The following is a 20,161-nucleotide window of genomic DNA, read 5'->3' as shown; positions in this document are numbered from 1 at the left end:
GCACCCTGTTGATAACTCTAATGTGTTGCCAAAAAAGAAGCTAGAGATATAGTTGTTAGGAAAGAGAGAACATGCCTTGCAAAATAAAAGTCACTTGAAAAAAACTGAGTTTAATGATTGCAGTAATAATCAAACTCAGGAGGAATGTTCTTTCCCTGGTGTTTTCCCCTGAAGGCATTTACTCTTCCTGGACTATACATAATTGGTGTCTGGAAGCTATTCCAAATGTTTTCTGATAGCCATTCAATAAATAGCAGATAATAAGGGTCAGCAGCTGATTTGATCGTAGAACTCTTTCCTTGTAAGCATGGTTCTGTTCTCATCGTGTCTTGACACACGTGCATTTTCTATCACTTTCTATCAGAACTTGATTTATCCCTTCTTAGTCTGGGTTCACTGAGGTCAATTGTAGCGCTCCAGTTACCACCCTGATTGAGATCAAAGGGTGAAATATGAGACTTGCTAATCTGTCCCACCACACCTGGCAGTATCATTACCCTGTAGGGCATCAGGGAAGTTCAGTTCTGATTCAAACTCTGGTAACAGAAAAGGAGCAGCTGGAATTAACCATTCCAGGCACGTTCTCATATTCCATAAGTTACTTTACATTGCCTGAAAGAATGTGGTCAATAGAGTATCTGTACATACACTCAGTGACTACTTTATTCGATACTCCCTGACAAGGAAGACTGGTGGGTGGGTTGTGACATGTGCACTCCTTCTGCCTTTTACAGAGGGCTTTGCACTGCTTCAAAATTCTTAATGCCATCCAAATAGTCCTTCTCCTACTTCAGCGGTCGTAAGCCAAATATTCCCAGGGGCCGTTGAGAACATTGCATTTCCTTGAATCTGATTCTCAGTCCATCTGATAATATCTTCCATGACAGAGGTCAAGACTGAGTATCTGTTTCAGAAGTCCGGTGCCAGATGATCCAGCCTACTCAATATGTTCAGTTTAGTGAACCTTTGACCTCAGAGCTGGGAATGATGACCTAGGAGTAGACTCCAAGATTACTGCATGATCCAGGCACTTGGAATATACTCATTCTCTTATATTGGTATTTCATCTGTTTACATACTATCAAAATCAGATTCTGTCCATGACTACCGGAGATAATGAAAGCAATTTGTAGCCCTGACTCCTTGAGAAGGCCTCTGGAAATTCTGGATGTGGATTCCAAAGGGACCTGGATAGAAGAGTTTGAAAATTCCCTTCAGCCATCCCAGAATGTTTTTTTCCCATTCTTTAGTCTTCATACTTTCTACCTCTGGTAGAAAGATAAATTGCAGTATTATAACAAGAGCACAGCACATGAAATTAGTCTCAGAAGGAGCTATTATTTGGATACCAGGATGTTCTTTTGGAATCAAGAAACCATCAATATCTATGCACATACAGACACAAAATACTCTACAGATGCTGGGGTCAAAGCAACACTCACAACACGCTGCAGGAACTCAGCAGGTCAGGCAGCATCCGTGGAAAAGATCAGTCAACGTTTCGGGCCAGAACCCTTCATCAGGACTGAAGAGGAAACGGGCAGAGGCCCTATAAAGAAGGTGGAGGGAGGGTGGGAAGGAGAAGGCTGGTAGGTTCCAGGTGAAAAACCGGTAAGGGGAAAGATAAAGGGGTGGGGGAGGGGAAGCAGAGAGGAGATAGGCAGGAAAAGCGAAGAAGGAATAAGGGAAAACACAATGGGTAGTAGAAGGAGGTGGAACCATGAGGGAGGTGATAGGAAGCTGGGGAAGGGGGCAGAGTGAAACTGGGATGGGGGAAGGGAGGGGGAGGGAATTACCGGTAGTTGGAGAATTCAATGTTCATACCAAGGGGCTGGAGACTACCTAGACGGTATATGAGATGTTGCTCCTCCAATCTGAGTTTAGCCTCATCATGGCAGTAGAGGAGGCCATGTATGGACATATCTGAATGGGAGTGGGAAGCAGAGTTGAAGTGGGTGGCAACCGGAAGATCCTGTCTGTTTTGGCAGACGGAACGGAGGTGCTCGACGGAGCGGTCCCCCAATCTGCGTTGGGTTTCACTGATGTAGAGGAGGCCGCACCGGGAGCACCGGATTGCAATAGATGACCCCAACAGACTCACAAGTGAAGTGTTGCCTCACCTGGAAGGACTGTTTGGGGCCCTAAATGTTGGCAAGAGAGGAGGTGTAGGGACAGGTGCAGCACTTACACTTACAGGGATAAGTGCCGGATGGGGGATCCGTGGGGAGGGACGTGCACATACAGTACTTCTGAGCATGTTCATACCAGATGTCACATTGCTGAAGGTGCCTGTATTGTACATACATATACATAGTTAACATGAATCGGTGTGATTTGATGTCTTATTGAGAACGCGATAATACAGTCAAAGTGGTTCTTAATAAGAGTACAGCAGCAGGAAGGGCATCCACCCAGTCTCACCCATCCTACTCCTCTCCAGTGCATCACCATTTGTACTGTTTAATGGGATTACCTTTTCCTTAGAACACGCATAAAATGCTGGAAGAATTCAGCTGGGCAGGCAGTATCCATGGAAATGAATAAACAGTCGTGTTTCAAGCTGAGACCCTTCATCAGGACTGGAAAGGAAGGGGGAAGAAGCCAGAATAGGAAGGTGCGGGTAGGAGGAGGAGGACAGGCTGGGTGAGGCTAGATAGTTGGGGGAGGGGAGATGAAGTAAGAAGCTGTGATATAAGTGGAAAAGGCAATGAGCTGAAGGAGAAATCTGATGGAGAGGAGAGTGGATCTTGGAAAAAGGGGAAGGAGGAAGGGCACCAGGTGGAGATGATAGGCAGGTGAGGAGAAAAGGGAAGAGGCCAGAGTGGGAAAATGAGGAAAAGGGAAGGGGGAGGGGGAAAATTTACGAGGAGTGGAAGAAATCAATGTTCATGCCATCAGGTTGGAGGCTACCTAGACAGAATATGAGGTGTTGTTCCTCTAACCTGAGAGTGGCCTTATCTTGGCAGAAGAGGAGGCCATGGAGCCACATGTCGGAATGGGGATGGGGATAGGAAATGAAATGGTTGGCCACCGACAAATACGGTACTGCTTTTATACTTTATACTTTATACTTTATTGTCGCCAAACAATTGGTACTAGAACCTACAATCATCACAGCGATATTTGATTCTGCACTTCCCACTCCCTGAATTACAAATACTAAATATTAAAAATATTAAAAATAGTTAAATGTAGTAAATATTAAAAATTTAAATTATAAATCATAAATAGAAAATAGAAAAATGGAAAGTAAGGTAGTGCAAAAAAACTGAGAGGCAGGTCCAGATACTTGGAGGGTACGGCCCAGATCCGGGTTAGGATCTGTTCAGCAGTCTTATCACAGTTGGAAAGAAGCTGTTCCCAAATCTAGTCATACGAGTCTTCAAGCTCCTGAGCCTTCTCCCAGAGGGAAGAGGGACAAAAAGTGGGTCGTGTCCTTGATTATCCTGGAAGCACTGCTCTGACAGCGTGCGGTGTAAAGTGAGGATGGAGCTGAGGTGCTCAACAAAACGGTCCCCCAATCTATGCCGGCTCTCACCTATCTGGAGGAGGCCGTGCCAAGAGCACCAGATACAGTAGGCAACCTCAACAGGTTTGCAATATGAAGTGCTGCCTCACTTGAAAGAACTGTTTGGGGCCCTGAATAGAGGAGGTGATTAGGCAGGTATAGCACTTCTGACACTCGCAGGGGTAAGTGCCAGGAGGGAGATTAGTGGGGAGGCACGAAAGGACAAGGGAATCATGGAGGGAGTAATCCCTGCGGAAGTCAGAGAGTGGAGGGGGGTGGGTAAAGATATGATTGATGGTAGAGTCATGATGAAGACGGCAGAAGCTGTAGAGAATGACGTGTTCTATGCAGAGGTTCATGGGGTGGTAGGTGAGGACAAGAGGAACTCTATTCCTTTTAAGATGACAGGAAGATGGGGTGAGCGCGAATGTCCAGGAAATGGAGGAGATGCAGGCGAGGGCAGCATCAATGGTAGATGAAAGGAAACTCCATTCTTTGAAGAAGGAGGACATCTTTGATGTCCTGGAAAGGAAAGCCTCATCCTGGGAACAGATGCGGCAGAGACAAAGGAACTGAGAAAAGGGAATGGCCTTTTTACAGGAGACAGGGTGGGAAGAGGTTTAGTCAAGACTTCTCCCACCTCTAGAAAATTTTTCCCCTTCCATTTTTCTCTTCTTCATTTCCACAATCTGGCTTCTTATCTCTTCTCTTCACCTGCCCATCACCACTCCCTGGTGCCACTCCTCCTTCCTTTTCTTCCAAGACCCACTCTCCTCTCCTATCAGATTCCTCCTTCTCCAGCTCTTTGCCTTTTCCACTTATCACCTCACAGCCTCTTCCTTCATCCCCTCCCCCTCACCCACCTGGCTTCACCTATCACCATCTAGTTTGTCCTCCTCCCCTCCCTCACCGTCTTATTCTTCCTCCTTCCTTTCCTGTCCTGGTGAAGGGTCTCGGCCCAAAGCATCAACTTATTCATTTCCGCAGACGCTGCCTGAACCAATGAGTTCTGCCAGCATTTTGCGCGTGTTGTAAGGGAAAGTCAATCGCATTAAATGGTGCTAATGGTGATCACTGGAGTGGTGTAGGATGGGTGAGAAAGGATGGATGCCCTTCCTGCTGCTGCACTTGTGTTCAGCAATACAAGGTTAAGAAACATTTTAACTATATTATTGAGTTCTCACTAAGACAACAAATCAGCGATGCATACTGATGTATGTTAACAGTGTAAGCATTTTGTGTGTGTTACTCTGGATTTCCAGCATCTGCAGGATCTCTTGTTTTATCTTTTCCTTACAATTTATTTCCTTGTTAATTTTTTTTTTCTGGCTGCGGGTATGGTTTTACAATTACTTGGCTCTTTTAATTGTATCTTTTTTCAGGGTGCTGATCTTTACAGTGAGTTGTGTGACAGACCTTGAGTGTCTTTTCCATGATTTCTTGTCTTCTGCACAGGCCAGCTACTGCCAGATATTGGTGAACGGGTGTGCATTCTCCTTGCATGATTGAGTGAGGGAGCATAGACTCACAGAAGAGGGGAAAAAATGTTGTCAAAGTCAAACGCATCTCTATTTTTATAGGCACAAGTACATGTATGCACAGGTGCAATGAAAAACCTGCACCAGCACAGAAGAATTTTTTTATTTGCATGTGTATCACCAGAAAGTCACATTGATCAAGGGGTGTTCGGGCATCAAATCTCCAACTTAACTCAGTGAGGAAGAATGTAATTTCAGTAAGGCCAGGCGTTCTGGAATCATTGGAATGATTTTTCAAAAAATGCATCTTTTTTCTTGCAAGGCTTCTTCTCCTTTTTCAGACATCTAGATCTCCTGCTTTGCTGAGCAGCTTGTTTGAACTGTTAGTGTGTGTGCACAGAAGTGGCTCAACTGTGAAATATGAAAGCAAACAGCAAAGGAGTCACATTCCTTGCACCTGCTACCAGAAGGAAACAGAAGGTAGTTGTGCCTGTTGTGATGGCAGCAGCCACAGGTAGGCTTATAATTAAAATGGAAAGGAAGTGTAGAGAGCTGTAGTTCCAATGGAACAGGTTAAGGGGTCCATTGAGGTGAACATGGCAATGATGTTCGTAGCTCTGGCTTCTTCCAGACAGGAAATGAAATGTGTTGCTACTTATACTTGTATGAGGCTCTTAATTCAAAAGTTAAATATAATTAATTCGCTCTCACTAAAGATTGGCATATGCAGACAGAATGCAGCTTTACTATACTGTTGATCTCCTAAGGTGCAGAGTGCCAGTTATTGCAGGTACAACACTTTCGAAGCATTGCATATTGGAAGAAGTAGAAATGCCTCAGCTTTAGAGAACGTGTGAGCAAAAATAGCAGATTGTGTTGCTCATTGCCCAAGGTACATGGAACACAGGAGAGTACAGCACAGTACTTTGACCCACGATGTTGGGTCAAATTTTTTGTCTACTCCGCGACAATCTAACCCTTCTATCTGACATAAACCATAACCCTCCATTTTTCTTTCGTCCACATGCCTATCTAAGAGTTTCTTAAATGTCCCTGTTTCATAGTGCCAAGGTTTTGTTTTATTTATTTCCCATCTGCATGGGTTACCATGGCAAGCTGGTCTTTGGTTATTAAACGAGTAGATCTGTCCACTGATGATGGAGCTCCTGGTAAGGCATTGGTTTACTATGTTACATGTTCCGGGATTCAATAAAAGATTTTTATTTTGCATGCCATCCAGCCAGATCATGCCATGCATTGAGGTGTGCACACAGACCGGAGTAAGACACACAAGAGTGAAAGGACAGACAACTGGTGCGTTGAAAGAAAACTTCTATTTGTTAGTGGAACTCTGCAATAATTGGCAAAGTGGTTGTCAATATTTTTGGCTGTTTATTACATGCTATTCAGCTTTTCTATGCTGAGGGACCATTACTTGCCTCGTTTTGTATGACAATCAGCTGAAGAACAGGAGCTTGAGCTGGAAGTGGAAGAAGAACCAGAGAAAAAGGGAGGAAGCACTGACAGTTTTTGTTCGTCAAGACAGTCTGTGAATGAAACAATGGGATGAATAACCAGCATCCCCCATGTCTTACCTTCCCTCTGTCATTGACCATTACACTGTTTGGTTACAATGCAAATGCAAAGGTCAATACAAAATAAACACCCCAAATCAAAAAGGTCTACATCTACGCTCTGTCCGCCAGAGAAAGCAGGATCTCCCAGTGACATCTACGCTCTGTCTGCCAGAGAAAGCAGGATCTCCCAGTGGCCACACATTTTAATTCCACATCCCATTCCCATTCTGACATGTCTATCCATGGCCTCCTGTACTGTAAAGATGAAGCCACACTCAGGTTGGAGGAACAACACCTTATATTCCATCTGGGTAACCTCCAACCTGATGGCATGAACATCGACTTCTCTAACTTCCGCTAAGGCCCCACCTCCCCCTCGTACCCCATCTGTTACTTATTTTTATGCACATATTCTTTCTCTCATTCTCCTTTTTCTCCCTCTGTCCCTCTGAATATACCTCTTGCCCATCCTCTGGGTCCCCCCCCGCCCCCGTCTTTCTTTCCGGACCTCCTGTACCATGATCCTCTCGTATCCCCTTTTGCCTATCACCTGTCCAGCTCTTGGCTCTATCTCTTCCGCTCCTGTCTTCTCCTATCATTTTGGATCTCCCCCTCCCCCTCCAACTTTCAAATCCCTTACTCACTCTTCCTTCAGTTAGTCCTGACGAAGGGTCTCGCCCTGAAACGTCGACTGCACCTCTTCCTACAGATGCTGCCTGGCCTGCTGCGTTCACCAGCAACTTTGATGTGTGTTACCCCAAATCAAATTTGTAAATGACTTATAAATGCAATTCTGGTGTTCTGTATACATATGTAAACTAATCGCTTGTATTTTCTTTGTTCTTATGAAAGACCATCAGCATAAAAATTTAATTCTGTTTCTCTCTCCACAGATGCCAGCTGTCCTGCTGCACGTTCCCAGCATTTTCTACTTTTACCTCAGGTTTCCAGCAACCCCAGTATCTGGTTTTGTATTGGCTGAGTGTCTGATCGTTTGCCTTCCATGATCCATTGCTCTCTACACACTGATGCTCCATCTGAGGCCCGCTTGGTTCTACCAGGAGGTAGATGTGAGGGTGCGTGTCATGTGATGTACTTAGCTGATATACTGCAGCTGTTGTGGTTGAATAGCTTGTTTTATGAGCAAGATGTGAGAAGTAGTGTGAAACATGAAGCAGGGCTAAGTGGATGAACTTGTGGTGTTATATAAAAATATTATTGGTGAATCCTGATTGATGGAGATTATTGGCAGGAGAGTGATGAGAAGTGGTGGAACGAGTAGTTCCTGAGACTATGATGTGATTGTTGGGATAAAGCATTTACAGATGATATCACTAAACTTGCCCATTAATATTAAATCATTAATATCTCATGGCACTGTATGTAGGTCCTTAGATTATACTGGGTTCTGACCACATTCACAGAGACTCTCCTGATCCTATTTTGTACCTCCTCTACAAAGGCCATTGTTGATAGCCTTGTAACTGATTCTCTCTCAGGCTCTGGTGTACTTCACTGTTTTCCCAATGAGTCAATTCATTTGCCATTGTCAACATTTATTGCAATCTCATACAGTGAACTCCCCGTTAAGGACTGCAAGTATGGCAGTCTCGCTGTATTTTATGCTTACAAGTTATGATTTTGGGTTCCTTGCCATTGTGTGTAGCCAATAGAAATCATGGTTTGTGTTGGATGCGATCAGAAATCATTAAACTGAGTAGACAGCCTTAAATTGGCATGTCACTTATTTTACAAACTATGGTAATCAGTTAGTCTTTCATTGTAATATCCTCAGCTGTTTTGGGATTGGTACAGCATCTCATTTAGCATGGTTTTCAATTCACTGTGACAAATTCAGTTTGCAGGGATTATTTACAAGTGGTATTCTAAAATATGTTCCCCGTTTCTCTATGCACCAAAGCTGGGCTGATGACCAAGTGTGTAGAACCAATAAAGTCACTTTGTTTGATCACACACACTCTGGGTGATGAGCTAAAGCGCACAGTGGAGATGAAGTGTATTGCAGAATGGAGCACATGCTGCAAGTATGTCTGGAATTAAATGCTGAAATTCCGTGGCTGGTGGATTAGCTTAAGGGCTTCAGCAGCTATTGACCCCAGAGCTGCTGAGGTCACTGGACCTGCCCATGAGTTGATAGGTTATAGTCAGTAGCAACAATTCATGCAGCCCTTTAGAGTTTCCAAGCAACAGACCCTTAAGTAAGGAAGTTCACGTCTATGTGCTGCATTATCGGACAAAGCTTCAGGAGGTAATGGAGTATGTGGTCAGTCCTGGGCCATATAGAATATACACATATCTCCTGCTGCATAGCTAAGATTCTAAACTCCCCTTGTTGGATTCCTCAGAAGAATACGACAAATGTTTGGACATTTCAATCCACCTATTATCTGGGACATTCTTGAATTATTGTAGAAATCTGCTTTGTCATTCTGAGACAGCTTCGTTAACTCATATGTTTTGGTCATGTCCTTTGCTAAAGAAATACTGGGACGATATCTTTGATATTATTTCAACTGTTTTGAATATTGATTTACAACCTCATCCTATTACTGCAATGATAGAACAACATCATCTGACCCCCTCAGCTTGTCGGATGATTGCTTTTGTTACACTAATGGCTAGAAGATCCATATTATTGAATTGGAAAGAGATTAATCCTCCTACTACATTTCAATGGTTTTCTCAAACTATGTCTTGCTTAAATTTAGAAAAAATTAGCAATGTCATTTACGACCCTTCTATTAAATTTGAAGAAATTTGGAGACCATTTATTCAATACTTTCATATGATGTAATTTCACCCTTTCCAATTCTATTTTGTTACTCCATATACGGGGAGAGGAGCGGAGTTAATGACACTAATGGTCTTATCTAAGGTATCATAATAGCCCATTCTTTTTCTTTTTTTTTCTTTAGTTTTCTTCTAGTTGGGTTAGACTTTTTGGGGGGTATAATTTTTTTTTCTTTTTTCATGATATTTTTATATTTTCACTTTATATTTTCCTATATTATATTTGTACTTTTTGAGACTTCGGGAGGCTCATTAATTATGTGTCAATTGAGCTCATACTTGTATAAACTATTTATCAATAATGTAATCCCAATTTCTCTGTATCTATATTCTGTAATGTTAATGATGCTGAAATTAATAAAAAAGATTGAAAAAGAAAGAAAGAAATCTGCTTTAAGATGGCAATGGGTCTGCCTCATCAAGATACCTATCAACCTCCACTTTAAATATACCTAATGACTAGGCCTCCACAGCCATCTATGGCAATGAATTCCACAGATTCACCACCATCTGGCTAAAGAAATTCCTCCTCATCTCTGTTCTAAATGAACATCCTTGTATTCTGAATCTGTGCCCTCTTGTCCGAGACTTCCCCACAATAGAAAACATCCTCTCTGCGTCCTATCTACCTAGGCTTTTCAACATTCAATAGGTTTCAAAGAGATAACCCAAAACATTCTTCTAAATTCCAGCGAGTACAGGCCCAGAGCCATCAAATGCTCCTTATAAGTTAACCCTTTCATGCCATAAGGCCATAAGACATTAGCAAAATTAGGCCATTTGGCCTATCGAGTCTGCTCTGCCATGCCAGTATGGTTGATTTCCTTTATTATCCTTCTCAACCCCATTCTCCTGCCTTCTCCCTGTAAGTTTTTGACACCCTTATTCATCAAGAACCTATTAAACTCTGCTTTAAATATACCTTGGCCTCCACAGCCATCTGTGGAGATGAATTCCACAGATTCACCAGCCTCTGGCTAAAGAAGTTCCTTCTCATGGCTGTCCTAAATGGATGTCTCTCTATCCTGAGGTTGTACCCTCTCATCCTACACTCCCTAAACTATAGGAAACATCCTCTCCACATCCACTCTATCTACACCTATAGTATCTAGGCTAAGCTTGAGATCATTCTTATGAACCTCTCAATGACTGATTCTTGATTAGGGAGAAGGCAGGAGAAAGGGATTGAAAGGGATAATATATCAGCCACAATGGAATGGCAAAGGTGACTTGATGGGCCAATTGGCCTAACTCTGCTACTTTGTTTTTTGGATTCTGGTAGCTATTTGCCTCCTTGATTACCAAAATAGTTTTCACATAAAATTATTTAGTTACCTAAATTCCTGTTTCTGTGTCACCTTGCCTTCACTGCTAGGTTTCAGTAATTCTAAGAAACTAATGGAAGTGGTTTTAAAACTAAATCTGCTCTGGGGTGGGGAGGCATAAGAGTATTAATGAGTGTGCTGGAAGGGGAGGGTCTGTGAAGAGAGAGGGAGCTGAAGTGGAGAGCAATGAAGGGGTGTTGAGTAGGTGGGTAGGGGGCGAGAGAAGGGGAGTGTGTTGAGTGGTAGGAATTTGAAGGGACTAGGAAGATGTTGAGTGATGGGTGAAGGTGCTTATAGGAAAGAAGAGGAAACTGGAAGAAAAGGGGGTGCAGAGGAGGTGGGATGGATGAAGGGGAAGGGCTGAGAAGAAAGGTAATGGGTGAAGGAAAATGAGCTGAGAGTGGGGTGAAGGAAAGATTGGGTGCTGAGAGGGAAGACTGGATGAAGTGGTAGGGTGTTGGGATGGGCTGAGTGAAAGTGAACAAGCTGAACTAAAGAGGAAGCAGCTATGACAGATGGATGAGTGAGCAATGAGGCTGCTGAGAGAGGGGTTGACTGATGGAGGGAGAGGATTATCAGAGATAGAGAAAGTGTGAGAAAAACTCTGAGAAAGAGGAGAGAATGCGAATAAGGCATGTGCATTTGTACATCTAGTCTGGTCTCCCATTGTGATGGATCTTGGGCCCCCGTGACTCCAGGAATGAAAGCAAGTCTACCTGCTTAAAATTATGACACTTCGAAACATCACCACAATTGTGTGATTGTCATCAGGTGATCTGCATGGAGAAGTGTAATACCTTTGAGCTAAAAATAGTTGGTGGGCTAGGGCCATTTTCTAACATTATATATTTTTCCCCAAATTTCCAAATTCCCGCCAACTCAAAATCCAAATGTTCCTCCAGACTGAGATTGGCTCGTGGGTATCTATTCCTGGAATAATGCCACTTTGAACTCAGCTTGGAATTCATGATGTTGCAGAGAAGGTTTCAGTGGTGTTTATGTTCAAGAAGTTGCAGTTGATCATCCATGTAATCCTGAAACTGATTTTTCACATAAGTCTCAAGACACAAGGCCCATGCACAGTACAATGACAGCCTCCTTGGACAGTAGTTTTTACACAATTGAAAATGTGTTCTAAATATAAGCAAATATAGTTTAATTGGCCCACTGGACATCTGAGAATAAAGGTGGATCTTGAGACTATCGGCGTCATATGATTTGCCACAATCATATACACTCTGTGGTCACTTTATTAAGTGGACCAGTTCTTGTTAATGCAATCAGCCCATCATGTGGCAGCAACACGGTGCATAAATGCCTGTAGATATGGTCAAGATGTTCAGTTGTTGTTCAGACTAAACATCAGGATGGGGAAGAAATATGATCTAACTGACTGGCCGTAGAATAATTGTTGGTGCCAGACGGGATGGTTTGGGTATCTCAGAAACTGCTGATCTCCTGGGATTTTCATGCACAATAGTCACTAGAGTTTACGGAGAATGGTGCGAAAGACAAAAGCATCCAGTGACAGGCGGTTCTGTGGGCCAAAACCTTTTGTTAGTAAGAGGTCAGAGGAGAATCACGGGCTGGTTCAAGCTGACAGGAAGGTGACAGTAACTCAACTAACATCACGTTACGAAAGCGATGTGCAGAAGAGCATCTCTGAATGCAGCACATGCCGAACCTCGAAGTGGATGGGTTACTGCAGCAGAAGACCACGGAATACACCCAGTGGCACCTTTATTAGGTACCGCAAGTGCCCGCTGAACGCATATTCCATTCAAAATGGACAAGGCTAGAACAGGGATTCCAATTCTTAGAAATTTAAAGTTTGGTTCTGTAGAAAAATCGTTGATCAGCAACAAAACATTTAAAAAGTAAAAATAAAGTAACATTAATGCAAAAGCCAAGTGTTCATTTTTATGGTTGCTGAGCATCTGAACTCTGATGCAATATATATATAATATTTCTCAGGGGCTTAACAAAGCTAAATGTATAATATATGTACAAGATTTTCAGAGAATATTTTGAGAATGCATTTTTCATACATCTTTTAGAACAGATAACAAAACTCAGTGCCCTGTATTTCACAGAACCGGTAACAATAGTGTTAACGGCATTTATATTGACGCATCATCAACTCCATCCTTTTTTCTGAATAGTTAGCAAATAGCAGCTTTGCGAAGTTTTGAATTCCCCAAATCAATCCAATACTTAAAGCACGTGTATCCATATCAAGGGCAGCTAAAACAGAATACTGTTAACCTGCTCTTTAAAAAAAACCCTCAAACGTCCATGTGAGAAGAATTAGTCTCGCACCCCCACCAAGCATTCAATTGCTAAAATGATTATGACAGGAAAGAGAAAGAGCCACTTGAAAATTTCCCTTCGAAACTTGTAAGTCCTGGGAGTACATTCCAGAGGTAAAAATAGTTATCAAAAGTCACTGGAGTAAAATTTTAAATCAATGACAAAAGACCTTGTGTGGATCAAATCATTGAATAAAAGCACTCAATCAGCGTTATGCTGCCTGGTACGGTCTGGTGACAAATTCGTTTAAAAAAAAACATTTTTATCAAGAAAGTCGTGGGAAAACGGTATATTATACAGTACCCAAGTATGAATCTACTAAAAAGTCAATAAAACATCACCGTAATTCAAAAGCAAATCTGAATTTGAATCACTATTTTTATGAAATGGAAATTTTAAAAAACTTCAGTTATCGCTTACTGTCATCAGTTTTAATATTAACTATAATGCTCAAGGCTTGTTGAATTAATTTTCCACATTTGTGCCGGACTTGAGACTTTTGCTTAATTCCCCCTTAAATCCAAATGTGCGGTTGTGCGATTGGTTCAGATGTGATCACTCGAGCTAACCTCAATTTAGTGGGCTTGAGGTTTTATTTTTAAAATAAACCATGCCCACATTATGTGCACACATTATGTGCAACTAGAGTTAGTCTGGGGGAAAATATGGAGACTGAAGCGAGATTGCAGAGCGTGTCTGTGTGTGTGTGTGTGGAGGGGGGAGTGCAGGTTTCGACAGTCCGACTGTGAAACACAAGATTAAGGCAGTCAGTGTGTGGTGGCTGTGTGTTGATGTGTTGTTTGCTGGTTGCAGACGCTCAACCCGATCGATGCTCATTGATTGTCCCTGACGAGCTGCTCCACTTTCCAACCAATGTCAGCCTGTCTCCGGCTAGCTAGGATGGGGGAAAAAATGAAATTAAGGAAAATCTCTGCCGCCCTGGCGGTGTCGTTTCTACACACTTCACTTGGCAATCTGCCGAATCCAAGAAGCACACCGAAAAGATGGACTGTAGTCTAAAGGGGGGATCTGATAAATGTTAAATGCTTTCCCAGAGCGCGAACTCGCACATTTCAACATGTTGCAAATATTACAAGCGGCTCTACAAAATACAGGAAAATTTGCCAATAGCATATTCATACGGGAAGTGTGCATATAAAATAAAACTGGCCATTTATTGTGAAACTTCTCACAGCGATTTCTGTACGTCTACACATTGCTGAATGTTATATTTAAAGGCGAGCCCGAAAAAGTGTGAAATTTTACTAGCAGTTGGGTTGAGTTATATTTTAGTTCAAAAGGTTAAGCCATCGGTTCACCTAGATCCAGTTCGGTTTTTGTAGCGCGCTCCAAAAATCTATGAAATGTGTTTGCATGTACTTCCAGAGCGATCTGGGATGTAGAGGAAGGCTTGCAGGAATCGGAAGGTTGTAGCACCCTCACTTTGTGTTATTAAGTGAGTTTTTGCAACACAGTTACCTTACAGCACAGTTTTCCATGAGATTGTTATTGCTGCTTTGAAGTGTGATTGTGATCTGTGTCTTTGGGTTTGTTTGATCTTCAGTGCTGCAGCTCTCTGACACTGGCCGGGCAGGCACATCCCTCCCTCCGCTGGATCTGCCTTTGGTAGGTGCGGGAAAAAAGGGCCTGTGTTTGCAAATATGCAGATGTTATCATACCGAAATCTTAGTGTGCTGTACTGGATATGAGGCAAAAAAATTGCAATATTTTGGATGGCCGGTGGGGAAGAAAAGTAGTTGGTTTTGTGCCGATAGTGAATTATCGTAGTGTTGGTCGCAGTTAACATACGGGGTTCAGCTCATTGGTGCAAATTATATATAAAAAGGGAAAACACACAGAAGTATTTGATGTGAATTTGTAGCATGGATATAGTCCACGCTGCCTACCGTATGACTCGTGTAGTTTGTAAATTGGCGAAGGCATGTTTACAAATTTAAAGCGAATCGTGTGTATTTGTTTCTTTTCCACTTCCTTTTTTTACATTTTATCCTTTGCAGTTTATGGAGAGCAGTGTTTGTCAGTAGAGTGTTCTGTTAAACAATGCTTTTCTTTCAAACGATATGCGACCATTAATCGAGAAGTTATGGCTATTATCATTGACAATATGTATCTGTGTTTTATTTTTTAAGCCACATTCACTAGGGGACACCCCCCCTCCTCCTCTCCCCCCCCCCAACATACACAGTGGACAGGTATCTATTAATTGTTGGACTTCAGTTATGGCTCAGTGCTACAGAGTAAATATATTAACGACAGTTTGATAAATGGGAATAGCGCTTTGGATCAAAGCTGCGTTTTGTTGAGAAACTGTAAACCGGCAATGCCACCTTTTAAAGCACACCCTTTGGTGTAAATTAAGTGTTCGCGAGATTACAGTCGTAGTGATTATGGGAAGTTAAATAAAACAAAAAATTGGAATAAATGGCAGGAACTGTGCAGATAACGTGGATATTTGTGCCTAACAACAAGAGTTCTTGAACATATTCCTTGGATAGGAAGAGGGAGGATTTCTGACTGGCTTTATAGGTTCCTGAATGACATCACCTATGTCTCAGAACAGTCGTTAGGGGAACGATTGGTAAAATGCTAATATCTGCCTGTCAGGTAATGGGGTAGAGAATGCAGGTGTGTGTGTTAATTCAGATATTTTTCTACTTTATATGGCAAACGATACAGAAATGTTTTATAAAAACTGCTCAGTTTAAAGCAGATATCCAGTGTCATCATGATATGAATGCATATTTTGGTTTGAATATGATTAAATAAGTTACTAGAGATTTAAGTAGACTATCAGATGTGACTGATTATTTTAATAACATTAGGGTAATATATTTGTGACAACAACATGCTGAAAATTATTGATAATTCACAGTGTAAGATTTCATAAATAAAGTTTTAAAAAATGTACTGAATTTTGAAAACTTTCAGTGTATGAGAGATGGTTAGTTTGATTATCAATTGACTGTGTAGGTATCTACTGTAAGACTGCATTATGCTTACTTAGCTTCTATCAACTGAGACAGCAATAAAAATGATATTTTGGGGTGGAATAGGAAACAAAATGATAATATGTGCATTCCTGATAACCGTAAAATGATTTCTTTTGCAAAGAGCGTATGTATGGATGCCAGATGAGTAATTTTGTAGGGTGCCTGAATATTGAGGTTACTGTGACTGCACAGGCATTTCCCCCAGTGGTGTGATTCATCTTGCATTGACCTCTGCTACTGCTTGGTAGTTTGTGCAGCAGAGGAAATGCAAGGAAAGCTGTTACCTTTTGTGTTTATTGCAGGAGTCAGGCTCCATGATTCTGGTGGTTCATTGCCAATACTGAGCAAAATTCTTTCCCCTTCCATTTTGAACAGTTTTGCGTGGCTTGTGGATATTTAGGTGACAAATGAAAGGTGCTGTATGAATGTGCTGTTGAAGTGCAGTGGAAGTTCATGTGATTCAACCTCAAAATGAGTCACTGCTTTCAGAAAGTAATGCAGATATGGTGGATAGGATTCAATTAATTTAATGAATTTGGATATATACATGATATATATATCTATAAAGTGTGTGTGTGTGTGACGAAAGTAATTGCGGTTCAGAATTCTATACCTACAAATAATATTCTCTTACATAGGAAATCTTGTAGTCTACAGAGAAATGTAATATTGAGGGAAACATTTTCCTGAAAGGTTGACAAGTCTGCTGGTAATAGATTAACCAAACTCTTGAACACCCTCTTTTCCCTTCCATGGTTTGCAACAAAAAGGGAAATTGGGGTTGATCAAGAACGTTTAACCCAATGGTGGTAACTTTACCTTGTTTGCAAGCTATAAATATTTCCCATTTACTGAGATGAGCATGCAGAGGCAAGAGAAATGAAGGTGAGATTTTAATATGCTGGTCACAACAGTGGAAAACTCAGAGTTCTCTGCATCCATGAGTGATCTTTGGTTGTTGAGTTATTTGGAGTAGTACTACATTGTGCTATGGCTGCTGCAGACGAGTGCTTATTGATGGATTATGTGAGAGTGTCGTCCATGGAATGTGATTTAGAAATGTGGGAGTTTAACATACTCTTATGTTCAAATAATGGCTAACTGAAATGAGACATTTATAATTCAGCTCCAAATTTAATTTTAGGAGCGTAAATTAAATCAAATATGTTGCTAATATATACAATTATGAAAATGACACTATATAACAACCACAGATATAATTGAACCATAGATCTGCAACTTGCAGCATCTATCTCTTGATTTTACAGGATGTCTGTCTGTTGGGGTTGCTGTGACTACATCAACATCTTTCCCAATGATTCATTCATTTTGCATTGACCTCTACTACCTGGTTAGTTGTACGTGCAGCTGAAGAAATAAAAGAAACCCTCTTACCTTTCATGCTTTTGTAGGATTCAGAGATGATGTTTTTTCTCATATTCATTGCTAAAATCTGAGTAAGGTTTTAAACTTCTCTAAACACCTGAAGCCTTGTATCACAAGAGCTAATTCCTCACTTTTATGACCTTCTTAAGATATTTTGGGGAAATAGGTAATCAAAAAAGCTGTTTTGGCAGACTGATAACGTAGGTTATATTGAAGGCAAGACAGCATTGTGAAGCATTTTTGAGTTGTGTGTCAGAGTACATGAATGAAAGGAAACAACATCTTTAATGGGAGAGATATGTGGTTCATAGAAGATAAGGTATACTTATCTGAGTGCCCTAATGCACTTCTAGTTGTAAAAGCTCTTGCCTTTCTACAACAACAGTTTCAATAAGAAACTCAGTGTTGTGCCTAAAGAAGCAGTTGGACTTTTTAAGCCTTGACCTCATCTGAATCATCATCCATTCATAATTTGTTGCAGAACTCTGTTTATGATCCTGACTTTCAGATTCAGCTGGAATTTAATTTCAATTAAACATATTGTTTTTAAAAAAAATGCCCGATTTTTATCTTACAGTGTTGACAAAATTGTATAATTTCTTGTAATCTTTAAGTTAGTGTGTTATGTTTATTTTGAATTTCTAACAGATAAATAGACATTTTGAATGTTATTTATCTTTCTGAATATTAGAGATGTTCAGGAATAAGCGAAGTTCTGGTGGTCTGATAGCTAACTGCAAGTCTTTTAGCCCTATGCCATTTGCAAGGTTTCTTTTGGGCTTGCCCCACCCACTGGTGTAATGGCTGTCTACGAAAAACTCATTCAAGTGCACGTATTTATCAGATTCTTGTACTCCTTCTTGCCTCCTTATCACTGCCCGTTCAAACAGCTTGACGACAGCGAAAAATAAAAGCAAGTGCACATTGAACATGCAATCCAAACTTAAGGATTTCAACTATACACCCCTCAGTGGTTTTATGTGTCCCTCGCTTTAAAGCAGTGATCTGCCAGTTGCTGCAGTACAGCTGGTGGAACATTGCAGAGTTCAGTTGAGGAGAAAGAAATGGCAATGAAAGATTACACCGAATTTCTCTGTACCTTAAAAGCCCGGCTATACACTGCTTCTTTTTCAAAGGTAAAAAGTACAAAGTACAAAGTACAAAGTAAATTTACTATCAAAGTAAGTATATGTCACCACATACTACGCTGAGATACATTTACTTGCAGACAATTTCAAGGAAATAAAGAAATGCAATAGAATTTATTAAAAAACATAGACTGACAAACATCCAATGTGCAAAAGAGGACAAATAGTGTAAATAGTAAACTGAAAATAAATAAATAATATGTAGAATATGAGCTGCAGAGTCCATGAAAGTTGGTCAATATGTTGTGGAGTAGTTCAGCATTGAGGTGAATGAGTGAATAAGTTATCCATGCTGGTTTAGCAGTCTATAAGGTAATAACTCTTCCTGAACCTGGTGGTGTGGAACCTAAGGCTCCTATACCTCCTGCCCAATGACAGTAGTGGGAAGAGAGTATTGCTTGGATGATGGGGGTCATTGATGCTGGATGCTACATTCTTACAGCAGCACTCCTTATAGATGTGTTCAATGATGGGGCGGGCTTTGCCTGTAATAGACTGGACTATATCAGCCAATTTTTGTGGACTTTTATTGGTCTGACAGGTAGTAGCATAGGCAATAGTAGAAAGGCAAAAGAAGTGAGCATGAATGATGTCTTCCTAAGACAAGGATGTGGCTCAGTGTTGCTCCCCTGGGCAGTGCCTCATCAGTATTATAATCAATGGCAATGCAGGTCATTAGACTGCCTGCCTACTAGTCCCTTTACACCACAGCTCTGATGGTGGCAGCCAGCTATTATTTGGCAGCAGACTGAGCTCCCACGGCACCGCTCTGAAATGAAGTGAACACTGAAATAAAAGTTGCAGTATCAGCCATGAGACACTGCATCATCGTTGGGCTCACAAGATTGCAGATGGAGTTGGCCAGCACTTCTGTGATTTAATGAACAAGTTCAAAATCTTGCTGAAGACCCGGGCCAACTTGACATCCAGTCTCTTCCAGCTTTCTGACTTTGAGACTGGGCTTCTTGGCATTTTTTCCAGAGTACCAAGTATTCCCTGTCTGCTTCCTTCCATTAACTGCCAAGTTCAAGTCGTTGTCTTGAGTCCCCTGCAGCTGAACTATGTGTAACTTCACCCTCCAGTGTTCGTGCCCCCAATGATGACTGTGGGCCAATATGCTCAATGTCTTCAATATACAAATTTGCCTCTGCTCTCTTCCCAAGTTATGCATGTTGTCAGTATCTACACTGGGAGCAGATGATGGTGCATCTTCATCTCTGTCATTTTTCTCCTGTCCCTGGCCAGGTGGTGGTTTTGGCTCTCTGAGAGGGAAAGGGCTTGTGGGAGCATCAGAAGTTCAAGGGGGTGGATGGTGGTGAGTTTATGCCAACTAGCTGGCAAATCAGATTTGACAGCTACGGAATTACCAGGAGGAGGCTATGGAAGACGATGCTATGATTTCAGCAGGAGGAGTTCCAGTGATAGCTGGCACCATCTCTTCAATGGTAGACATGACTTGCAGACAAGCCTTTTGTTTGTTGCTGATGTCTCCATTTGACCATGTTGCACAAGGGAGAAGGAAGTCTGTTAGTAAGTATCATGCAATGTATTTGGGTGATGTGGCTGGCATGATTGTGAAGTGAAAGTCTTCATGCGTACGATTACAT

At 41.5% G+C, this 20,161-nt stretch overlaps 1 protein-coding gene across 4 annotated transcripts in view; it reads left to right on the top strand.

Annotated features, from left to right (window-relative positions):
* The first annotated feature begins 14,396 nt into the window (after positions 1–14,396).
* cxxc5a (CXXC finger protein 5a) overlaps positions 14,397–20,161 on the top strand; it is a 30,901-nt gene continuing 25,136 nt past the window's right edge. Inside the window, exons 1-2 of one of the 4 annotated variants that reach the window (XM_063052703.1) lie at positions 14,415–14,465; positions 14,574–14,635. The gene's annotated coding sequence lies outside the window, so the exon portion shown is untranslated. Of the gene's footprint in view, positions 14,466–14,495; positions 14,636–20,161 lie in introns of those variants that run through there. The other 3 variants (XM_063052702.1, XM_063052705.1, XM_063052704.1) reach the window with 3 other exon arrangements.

Source organism: Mobula hypostoma, chromosome 7, assembly GCF_963921235.1.
Source record: "Mobula hypostoma chromosome 7, sMobHyp1.1, whole genome shotgun sequence".
Classification (NCBI taxonomy): domain Eukaryota; kingdom Metazoa; phylum Chordata; class Chondrichthyes; order Myliobatiformes; family Myliobatidae; genus Mobula; species Mobula hypostoma.
This window is presented reverse-complemented; position numbering and strand designations above follow the sequence as displayed.